The 9,558-nt window shown below is 38.3% G+C and overlaps 1 non-coding gene across 1 annotated transcript; it reads right to left on the bottom strand.

The window, feature by feature from the left end:
• Nucleotides 1-5,387: 5,387 nt before the first annotated feature.
• Nucleotides 5,388-5,494, bottom strand: LOC129671058 (U6 spliceosomal RNA). Its single transcript, XR_008719307.1, has one exon. It is a non-coding gene; the product is annotated as a U6 spliceosomal RNA (small nuclear RNA).
• Between the last annotated feature and the right edge of the window lie 4,064 nt (nucleotides 5,495-9,558).

Genomic DNA, 9,558 nt, shown 5'->3' with positions numbered 1-9,558 from the left:
AGTGCAGTCAAATGTTTGTTTAACGTTCTAGCTCTCATGAATTTTTAGAGTGTGGCTTTAGCTATCTAGCCCTTCCAAACCTTAATTCCCTCATTTCATATTAAACTAAATTATCTATATCTGTGTGTCTGTCTGTGAGTCTATCTAGCTCCACAGCAGAGATATCCAGATAATGAATATATATATATATATATATATATATATATATATATATGTTAAAGGTACTAAAATGCATTATATTCTCAAAAAACCTTTCTGTTATGATAGTTAAGTCTGTTTAATATTCATACTCAATGCACAGAATAAAGCTATGTTGATAAAAGGAATTCAACCACTCCTCACAGCAATTTCCAATAATTTAGGATTCATTAATTTTGCTATTTTCATTTCATGTCATGATGAATTATTCTTTCTAGATATAATAATAATTCTTTCAAAGAAATAAAGTTATCTTATTACACTAGTCATTCTACCTTATAATTAATCAAAACCAACTAGGAAAGCAAATGGAAAATTTCATCTTTCAACAAACTCCCTTAATACAATTGTCAATGGAATGACTTCAGAAGTGACGTTAACACTGAAGATAGGTATCTCTGCTTCTGAAGATTAAAAATGCCAGAGATACATGCTGGAGTCTGTGGAAAGTACAAGCAGGCAGGCCCTCACTTAGATCACTGCTCAAGATCATCAGCAAGAGTAAATAAATACAGGATGCAAAAAGCCCACTGACAATTAACTTTAATATTCATTAATTACTGTATATTTCTACTTTTGCAAAATAATTGGGTACTTTTTTAATTATAATATGCAATAAAATAAAAACAATACATGTGTCCCTGAACATCACATCTTTTGTCTAAAAAACTAAATCATCTGAATTTATTCTAAAATTCTAGTCCAAGATTATAAAACATTAAATCATCATTTACAAAAATATTTTTGAAGTTTTATTTTTATAAAAATGCAAATGTGGAAATAAATAAGTGTCCAACAGTAAGTCAATGATTGATTTTAAAGTATGTCATTGTCTCTCTGGACATCAGGAAGTTTAAATGAAAACAAACAAACTGTATTTACCAATTGTTGGAGAAAATAAATGTATCTACTCACATGCATATTTTGCATTTAGTTACAGGAACTCCTTTTATTAATAAAATCTCTGTCATTTTTAATCTCTTTTGAAAGATTTGTTTTCCTTGATGGGAATAATAGTAGTAGGGGAGAGAGAGTGAACAGAAAACATTTCTAATTCCTTGACTCTGACCTTAAGTGTTTTGAGTGGTGCAATAAATATTTAATTGCTGGTGATGTGAATTACCAGATGTAGAAAACTTATAAAAATCTCATTCCAATAATGTCTCATAAATATGCATGATGATAATAAACTTAGCACCATGTTAACATGTCATTCTGTGTTTATTAATTCCTCCATTAGAAGATCAGTCAAGGAACCTACATATAACATGGAAAGGGGAAAGCGTGGAATTATCTATGTGAAAATTGAGATGGAAGTGGGAGAATCTCAAAAGTAAGCAAATTGAGGATAGAAATTCATTAAAAGCATATACTTGTTTTAAAGTTGTATTTATGGAGAAATCAACAATTTTTATTTATTTATTTTTAATTAAATTATTTTTATTACAGATTATTCACTTTGTATCTCAGCTGTAGCCCCTTCCTTGTCACTTCCCAATCCCACCATCCTTCCCTCATGTTTTCCCATGCTCCTCCCCAAGTCCACTGATAGGTGAGGTCCTATTCTCCTTCCCTTTGACCCTAGCCTATCAGATTTCATCAGGAATGGCTTCATTTTCTTCCTCTGTGGCCTGGCAAGGTTGTTCCATCCCCCCCCCCCTCAGGGGGAGGTGATCAAAGAGCCAGCCACTAAGTTGATGTCAGAGACAGCCCCTCTTCCCCTTACTAAGGCACTGACTGGGAGACTGAGCTGCCATGAGCTACATCTATGCAGGGGTTCTAGGTTATCTCCATGAATGATCCTTGGCTGGAGTATCAGTCTCAGAAAAGACCCATGTGCCCACAATTTTTGTTTCTGTTGCTCTCCTTGTGGAGCTCCTGTCCCCTCCAGGTCTTTCTATCACCTCCTTCTTTCATAAGATTCCATGAACTCTGCCCAAAGTTTGGCTATGAGTCTCAGCATCTGCTTTAATACCCTGCTGACTAGAGTTCTTTCACAGGACCTCTGTGGGAGGCTCCTGTCCTGTTCCCTGTTTTATCCCTCTTCTAATGTCCGTCCTGTTTGCCTTTCTGAGTAAGGATTGGTCATCTTTCCCAGGGTCCTCCTTCTTGCTTAGCTTCTTGAGGAAGTCGACCATTTTTAACCAAAGGTGCTTTTTTCTGTTTTGATTATTTATCTGTAGAGCTGAGGGATATTGTTATATGGTTTGTAAAAATTGGAAGACAATGCAGCCAGTTTTGATGAGACCTGATAAGTTAGGGTCAGAGAGAAGGGGAGGAAGACCTCCCCTATCAGTGAACTGTGGTAGGGGAGTGGGAGAAGAAGAGGGAAGCTTGGCAGGATTGGGAGGGGACAAGGGAGGAGGCTACAGCTAGAATAAAAAGTGAATAAATTGTAATAAATACAGCAATGTTGATCCTCTTGACCATCTTGAGAAAGAAAATAGTAATATACTTATTGATGGATTAATTATGAAATCTTCTTTGCTTATGAAATAAAGCAAATCAAGTGGGAAAAAAGAAATTGCTTACAAGCATGTTAGCCTAACAATCTTGTAAATTCATTTGTATAGTAAGGTAATTTTTTGTGTGATGTCTCTCTCTCTATGTGTGTGTTTGTGTTTGTGTGTGTGTGGGGGGGTGAATATGTGTGTATTTATAAATAAGTGCATTTTTGGAAGCCAAAAGTGAGTACCAGGTTACCTCTCCAGTCATTTATCCACCTAACTTTTTGAAACAGTGTTTCTCACTGAACCTGAGCACTCCATTGTGGCAATAATTGCTAGATATTGAGCCTCAGGAGCTCTTGTTTTTAGAACCACCCCCATTTTCTACCCAACCCCAACACTGGGGTTACCTAAGTATGTTGCCTTGCCCAGTTAATTGTGAATGTTAAGCATCTATCTTCATGCTTTACCCAGAAAACACTTTTCTACTGAGACATCTCACAAACCAAGTTTGTTAAACACTGGCATTAAAATCTTATTATGGAGAATAGGGCTACTGAGACATCATGTGTATTAAGCTTAAATCCTCACAAATTTATGCATTCTGTCTTCTAAACTTGTTAAAATCCACTTTAGAGTCACATACATAAACCACACTCCAAAGACAAAATGCCTGTGCATGAAGGTAACCCCAAAGAAGCATTTATAGGAGGAATAATGCCTATTTTTAAATTAGTAATATTTACAGGAAATTATGATCTTTGACATCACTTAAGTGTCACCATTCTTCCCAAGAAAAGTTAGTATTTTAATTAGTAAGATTTCAAAATAACATATTGTAACTCACGTAACACAGATCTTACTTGTCATTCCGATGCAATTAGCTATTCATTACCATGTTATGGAAACGTGTGTTTTTACTGGCTTGGCTGCTAAAATAAGGTCTAGTGTTTTTCTTTCTTTTTTTTTTTTTTTTAGAGTTAAACAAATTTTATTTTCTATCCACTCCAAATTCACTGTGTGACAAACAGAATATTCCAGTTTCTTATATATTATTCTTAAGAACCACAACTTTGTATTAATAACTTTAATAACCTTCATACAATTCTTACAATAAAGTGGAAAACAAACATTTATTTTTCTTTTTTTTGGAATTTTTTAAATTTTAATTTAGTTTTTTATATTAATTATGGTTTATTCACTTTGTATCCCAGCTGTATCACCCCCCATCTCTCCCAATCTCACCCTCCCTCCCTCATCTCCTCCCTGCCCCTCCCCAAGTCCACTCATAGGGGAGGTCCTCCTCTCCTTCCTTCTGATCTTAGTCTATCAGATCTCATCAGGAATGGCTGCATTGTCTTCCTCTGTGTCCTGGCAAGGCTGCTCCCAGATCAGGAGGAGGTGATCAAAGAGCCAGCCACTGAGTTCATGTCAAAGACAGTAAATCCCATCACCATTGCAATCCAAGGATAAATTTCCCTTGATAGAAGGAACAGTATAAAATAAAGGGAAAGATACTTTCTATTGTAAAACTTTTAAAAAAATTATTTGTTTTATATTTACTTTACACCCTGGTTGTAGTTCTATCCCTCTTCCCCTCCCAGTCCTACCTTCCCTCTACCCCCCTTCCTCCTCACCTATTCCTCAAAAGAAAGGAAAGTCTATTCCTCAGAAAATGGGCAGGCACTCCCTTTCCCATTCACTCAAGCTCATCAAGTTGCATCAGGAATGATCCTGTTCTCCTCCCCTGTGGCCTGACAAGGTAAGTCCTTCCAGGGGGGAAGTGATCAAAAAACTATCAAGTGGGTCCATGTTGGTACAATCCCCATTTCCCTTACTAGAGAACCCACTTGAAGCCTAAACTTCCCATCTGCTATATCTTTGTAGGGGGCCTAAGTCCAGTTCATGCATGGTCCTTGGTTGATGCTTCAGTCTCAGCAAGCCCCTCAAGTCCATGGTTAGTTGGTTGTTGGTCTTCTTGTAGAGCTCCTGTCACCTTCAGGTTCTTTTTTCTTTCCTTCCACTATTCCTCAAGACTCCGTAAGCATAGCCCTATGTTTGGCTGTGAGTCTCAGCAATCTGTTTTGAGACACTGCTGGGTAGATCTTCTCAGGGGAAAACTCTGACAGGCTCCTGTCTGCAAGTTTAGCAGAGTATTATTCATGGTGACAGGAGCTGGCACTCTTTCCTAGGGTGGGTCTTTGGTTAGGCCAGACATTGGTTTTGCCTTCCCTCAATCTCTGCTATATCTTTATCCCTACACATCTTGTAGACAGGGTAAGCTTGGGGTTGAAGTTTCTGTGGATGGGTTGGTGTTCCCTTCCTTCTACTAGAAGACTAGTCTAGTTAGAGTGAGTCCTCTTCAGTCTCTATGGCCTCTGCTACTAAGAGTCTTTGCTTGAATCCTCCTCATATCCTCCCAGGAGCCTACACTGACTTAGGTATCTAGCTTATCACAGAGATACCCCCACCCTCAATTTCTCTTTTCTCTACAGGCCTTCAGTCCTCTCTCCCTCTATCTCTCCCCAGGTCTGATCTCTACCTTCTTAACTCTCTCCACCCTTTCTCCTACCTTGTTCCCTCTCTTCAACCACTACTCTGTCTATTTTGTCTCCCCTTCCAATGAGATTTATACATCCTCCCTTGTATCTTTCTTGTTATTTATCTTCTTAGGGTCTGTGCCTCATAGTATGCTTATCCTATATTATATGGCTAAAATCCGCTTATAAGTGAGTACATACTAAAAATATGTAACTCTTTACTAATTTGAATGTCTTACCTGAACAGAGGCAATGCTAATCTTTTCTGTATCATTTCAATTTTAGTATATATGCTGCTGAAGCGAGCACTATTGTAATTTTTTTTATTAGTTAAAAGTGACCTCATATATGTATTCTGCTCGTCTACGTTTTCTTTTTTTTACTTAAATTAATTTTTTTATTATTAGTTACATTTTATTAATTCTGTATCCCAGCTGTATCCTGCTCCCTTAATCCCTCCCAATCCCACACTCCCTCTCTCATATCCTCCTTGCCCCTTTCCAAGTCCACTGATTGGGGAGGACCTCCTCCCCTTTCATCTGACCCTATTCTATCAGGTATCTTCAGGACTGGCTGCAAAGTCTTCCTCTGTGGCCTAGCAGAACTGCTCCTCCCTTGGGGGTGGGGATGTCAAAGAGCCTGCCATTGAATTCCTGTCAGAAATAGTCCTTGTTCCTCTTACTATGGGAAACCAATTGGTTACTGAGCTACCACGGGCTACATCCGAGCAGACGTTCTAGGTTATATCTATATGTGGTCCTTGGTGGAGTGTCAGTGTCAGAAAAGACCCCTGTGCCCAGATTTATTTGGTCCTTGTGGAGTTCCTATCCTTTCCACATCATACTAACTCCCCTTCTTTCATATGATTTCCTGCACTCTGCTGAAGGTTTGGTTATGAGTCTTAGTATCTGCTTTGATACACTGCTAGGTAGAGTCGTTCAGATGCCTTCTGCAGTAGACTCCTGTCATATGTCCAAAGCACATCCATAATATAATTTTTTTTTTTACAATTTATTGCTGGTGGGAGTGCAAACTTATACAAACACTTTGAAAATCAATCTGGCTCTTTCTCAGAATATTGGGCACTACCTCAAGATCCAGCTATACCATTCCTTAGAATATAGCTAAAAGATGCCCCACCATTCCATGATCCTTTTAATATGAGCTTCACCTGGATTCTATTCTTTCAAGCTATATCTGTCACAGATTGCTCCCTCCAAGACAAAGGGAAGGTTTCATCATTATTGATGGCCAGTTATCAAAGTGCAAAAACCATATTCAGGGCACCATGTCTATATGGTTGCTCAAGTTTCCATCTTTATAACACCAAGATATCATTAGGAAAAAGAATTCTATTTCAAGATTTCAACCTGATGCATCTCTAATATTCAGAATGTATTAGAATCTGAATAATTTTGAGGATATCAGGATGGAATCTAAAGCTCTGTACAAAACCTTGAAGATCATCTTTAAAATACAGTACTCTAAATTTCTAGTTTTTGGATTTTATTTTTAATAAAATATTTGAATATTTCAATTTCCTGGCTAAATACTATATTTACATAATTTCTATCCCTCTCTGTGCTGCACACTCACATACATATATATTTACATATTTTCCTGAGTTCATTATTAATATTGCTTTTTTTTATGGGTTACACTGTGCATTTATTAAATTGACTAGTAAAATAGTAATGCCTCCATTTGGCAGCCAAGACACTGAAGGGCAGAGGATGCATTACTTGTAATATAGATTAGACTGATAAATAAGTAGGTAGAGAACCTGGAATTTAGTTATAGGAATTTAGTTTCCTAATGTTCTTTTTTTTATTTTATTTTTTTCTTATCAGTTACATTTTATTAACTCTGTATGCCAGCCATGTCCCGATCCCTCATTCCCTCCCAGTCCCCTCCCTCCCTCCCTCATCTCCACCGTGCCCCTTGCCAAGTCCACTGATAGGGGGAACCTCCTCCCCATTCATCCGATCCTGTTTTATCAGGTATCTTCAGGACTGGCTGCAAAGCTCTCCTCTGTGGCCTAACAGGACTGCTCCTCCCTTGGGGGGTGGGGAGGCCAAAGAGCCAGTCATTGAGTTCCTGTTAGAAATAGTCCTTGTTCCTCTCACTATGGGAAACCAATTGGTTACTGAGTTACCACAGGCTACATCTGAGCAGAGGTTCTAGGTTACATTCATACATGGTCCTTGGTTGCATGTCAGTCTCAGAAAAGACCCTGTGCCCAGATATGTTTGGTCCTTGTGGAACTCCTATCCTTTCCTCATCATACTAACTCCCCTTCTTTCTTATGATTCCCTGTACTCTGCCAAAGGTTTGGTCATGAGTCTTTGCTTTGAAAACACTGCTAGTTAGAGTTTTTCAAATGCGCTCAGTAGACTCCGGTTAATGTTTAATGTGCATCCCATATGTCTTTCAAAACGAGGATTGATAATCATACCCCATGTCCGCTCTCTTGATTATCTTTTTTAGGTGTATAGATTTCATTATGTTTATCATATCTTATAGGTCTATATAAGTGAGTATATACCGTGTTTTTCTTTCTCCTTCTGGGATATTTCACTCAGGATGATCTTTTCTAGATCCCACCATTTGCCTGCAAATTTCATGATTTCCTCCTTTTTGATTGCTGAGTAGTATTCCATTGTGTAAAAATACCACAATTTCTGTACCCATTCCTCCGTTGATGGACATCTGGGTTGTTTCCAGGTTCTGGCTATTACAAATAAAGCAGCTATAAACATGGTTGAGCAAATATCCCTTTTGTGTACTTGAGCAAACTTTGGGTATATACCTAGCAGTGGTATAGCTGGGTCTTGAGGAAGCACTATTCCTAATTGTCTTAGAAAGCGCCAGATAGATTTCCAGAGTGGTTGTATCAGTTTACATTCCCACCAGCAGTGGAAGAGGGTTCCCCTTTCTCCACAACCTCTCCAGCATGTGTTGTCCCTTGAGTTTTTCATTTTGGCCATTCTGATGGGTGTAAGGTGATATCTCAGGGTCATTTTGATTTGCATTTCCCTGATGGCTAATGAGGATGAGCATTTCTTTAAGTGTTTCTCTGCCATTCGATATTCCTCTGTCAAGAATTCTCTGTTTAGCTCTGTTCCCCATTTTTTAATTGGATTACTTGGTTTGCTGCTTTTCAGCTTCTTTAGTTCTTTGTATATACTCGATATTAGTCCTCTGTCAGATAAAGGGTTAGTGAAGATTCTTTCCCAATCTGTAGGCAGGCGTTTTGTTTTGATGACAGTCTCCTTTGCTTTACAGAAGCTTTTCAGTTTCATGAGGTCCCATTTATTGATTGTTGCTCTTAGAGCCTGTGCTGTTGGTGTTCTGTTCAGGAAGTTGTCTCCTGTGCCAATGAGTTCTAGGCTGTTCCCCACTTTTTCTTCTAAGAGATTTAGAGTATCTGGTTTTATGTTGAGGTCTTTGATCCACTTGGACTTTAGTTTTGTGCAGGGTGATAAATAGAGATCTATTTTCATTTTTCTGCATGTGGACATCCAGTTGGACCAGCACCATTTGTTGAAGATGCTGTCTTTTTTCCATTGAATGGTTTTGGCTTCTTTGTCAAAAATGGAGTATTCATAGGTGTGTCGGTTTATTTCTGGGTCTTCTATGCAGTTCCATTGATCCTCCTTTCTGTTTTTATGCCAATACCATGCAGTTTTTATTACTATTGCTCTGTAGTACAACTTGAGATTGGGGATGGAGATACCTCCAGATGATCTGTTGTTGTACAATATTGTTTTGGAGATTCTGGGATTTTTGTTTCTCCATATGAAGCTGAGAATCTTTTTTTCAAGGTCTGTCAAGAATTGAGTTGGTATTTTCATGGGAATTGCACTGAATCTGTAGATTGTTTTTGGCAGGATGGCCATTTTCACAATGTTAATCCTACCAATCCATGAGCACGGGAGATCTTTCCATCTTCTGAGATCTTCTTCAATTTCTTTCTTCAGAGACTTGAAGTTTTTCTCAAACAGGTCTTTCACTTGCTTGGTTAGTGTCACCCCAAGGTACTTTGTGTGGTTATTGGCTATTGTGAAGGGTGTTGTTTCCCTAATTTCTTTCTCAGCCCTTTTGTCTTTGGTATACAGGAGGGCTTCTGATTTTTTTGAGTTGATTTTGTATCCTGCCACTTTGCTGAAGGTATTTATCAACTGGAGGAGTTCTCTGGTTGAATTCTTGGGGTCGCTCATATATACTATCATATCATCTGCAAATAGTGACACTTTGACCTCTTCCTTTCTGATTTGTATCCCCTTGATCTCCTTTAGTTGTCTTATTGCTCTGGCTAGGACTTCAAGTACTATGTTGAAGAGGTAGGGAGAGAGTGGGCAGCCTTGTCTTGT

The sequence above is a fragment of the Psammomys obesus genome, unplaced genomic scaffold (genome assembly GCF_907164565.1).
Source record: "Psammomys obesus unplaced genomic scaffold, mPsaObe1.curated_primary_1811, whole genome shotgun sequence".
NCBI lineage: Eukaryota > Metazoa > Chordata > Mammalia > Rodentia > Muridae > Psammomys > Psammomys obesus.
The sequence above is the reverse complement of the archived record's forward strand: the minus strand, read 5'-3'. Positions and strand labels throughout refer to the sequence as shown.